We start from the raw sequence: 1,711 nt of genomic DNA, 5'->3' as shown, positions 1-1,711 counted from the left end.
AACAAATTTCATTGAACCTCTCACATCTCATGGATATAAATACATTTTATTCACATTCTGTATGCTTCCACATTGGACCAAAGTCTTCCCTTGCAAATAGGCTACTGCATCTTCTGTGGTTAAAATTCTTTTGGAAAAGATTATTCTCACCTAGGTAACTCCTCTGGAACTTCAAGGTGACAGATGAACTTATTTTACTGGTCAAGTGTTACTGAGTCCAGTCTTGCTCTTCTCTCTGCATGACAGGCCAATGTATCAGAGACAAGGTGTTGAGACAAGGAATATGACTTTATTGGGAAAGCCAGGTGACCAAGAAGATAACAGACTAATGTCTCAAAATAACCAACTTTTCAGGGTCTGAATGCCAGTTACTTTTATAGAAGAGAGAGAGGGAGGAGTTGAGGAAGTAAAGTAAAAAGGCCATTATCTTGCAAATCTCTCCTGGAATGGCCAACTTCTGGGAGGGAATGTGTTAATCTCTTCTTTTTTGCAGCCATTCACAGCAGGGCTTCCCTGGTAGCTCAGATGGTAAAGCCTCTTCCTACAATGGGGGAGATCCGAGTTCAATCCCTGGGCTGGGAAGATCCCCTGGAGAAGGAAATGGCAACCCACTCCAGTACTCTTGCCTGGAAAATCCCATGTACCGAGGAGCCTGGTAGGCTACAGTCCATGGGGTTGCAAAGCCTCGGACATGACTGAGTGACTTCACTTCACAGATGGGAAGGGTCAGATTATCTCCCAGTGAGCTAAACAAAGGCACTTTAGTTAAACAGTCAGGCGAGGAGCTGGGATCCCTGAGGCAGGCTATTATGTATGACTGTAAAAACAAAAGCAATGACAAGTAAAGGTTAAAGTCAAAGAAACATACCCGACAAGGAGTCAGAATTGGCTCTTTCCTGCAACAAGGTACTTCAATTATAAGCGATTTTTGACCAGTTTCACAATACTTCACTGTGCTTACTACCTTCAGTCTTCAGCCAATCAGTTCAGTTGCTCAGTCATGTCTGACTCTTTGTTGACTCTTCAATCCTCTGGTAGAGTCAAATGCACTAACAGCATCATTCATTTTGATATTTGGCAAAACTAATACAATTATGTAAAGTTTAAAAATAAAATAAAATTTACAAAAAAAAAAAAAAAAAGAATCAATGGTAAAACTGGTAGAGGACCCTCCATGTACGTTGGCCAAAAGTACTGCTGTTGGTCCTTCTAAATCTTAGATCCATCCCTTTTAAATTCATAAACTCATCATTGAGATAGTCACAGGATACCCAATGCACTTGGTTCCTACTTACTTTGACCTACAACTCATAAAAGGAGACATTTCCAATATTGCAAAGGTCTAATTGCTTCTATTAAAAGTAACTGTTTTGGTAGAACAATCCTTTCACAGTGTGACTTCAGGAGACAAAGAGTTTAAGCGTCACACTTCGCAACCTGGAGATTTCATCTACTGGAAAAGATACCTCCAGAAGAACTCTCTTCAACCTCACTGGAAAGACGCATATCAGGTATTGCTAACCAACCCTTGTGCCACCAAACTTCAAAGAAAAGACTTTTGGATTCACAAGACACATTTAAAGGAGCACTAAACTCTGACTGGCCCACACATCATCTGGTGTTCTGAGAGTAAAGATTTCCCAGAGTTGAAGCAGAAAATTTCTGATGAGATACCTTTCCCTTGATATCCTATTGGAATCTTGTTGTCACA

General features: G+C 40.6%; 1 long non-coding RNA gene across 1 annotated transcript; it reads right to left on the bottom strand.

The window, feature by feature from the left end:
- Window positions 1–271: 271 nt before the first annotated feature.
- LOC129636886 (uncharacterized) lies at window positions 272–919 on the bottom strand. The gene is made up of 2 exons (XR_008707177.1): window positions 869–919; window positions 272–541 (listed from the first exon to the last, which is right to left on the bottom strand). It is a non-coding gene; the product is annotated as an uncharacterized LOC129636886 (long non-coding RNA).
- Between the last annotated feature and the right edge of the window lie 792 nt (window positions 920–1,711).

Source organism: Bubalus kerabau, chromosome 22, assembly GCF_029407905.1.
Source record: "Bubalus kerabau isolate K-KA32 ecotype Philippines breed swamp buffalo chromosome 22, PCC_UOA_SB_1v2, whole genome shotgun sequence".
In the NCBI taxonomy this organism is placed as follows: Eukaryota; Metazoa; Chordata; class Mammalia; order Artiodactyla; family Bovidae; genus Bubalus; species Bubalus kerabau.
Note: the sequence above shows the minus strand (reverse complement) of the source record. Positions and strands in the feature narration are given on the sequence as shown.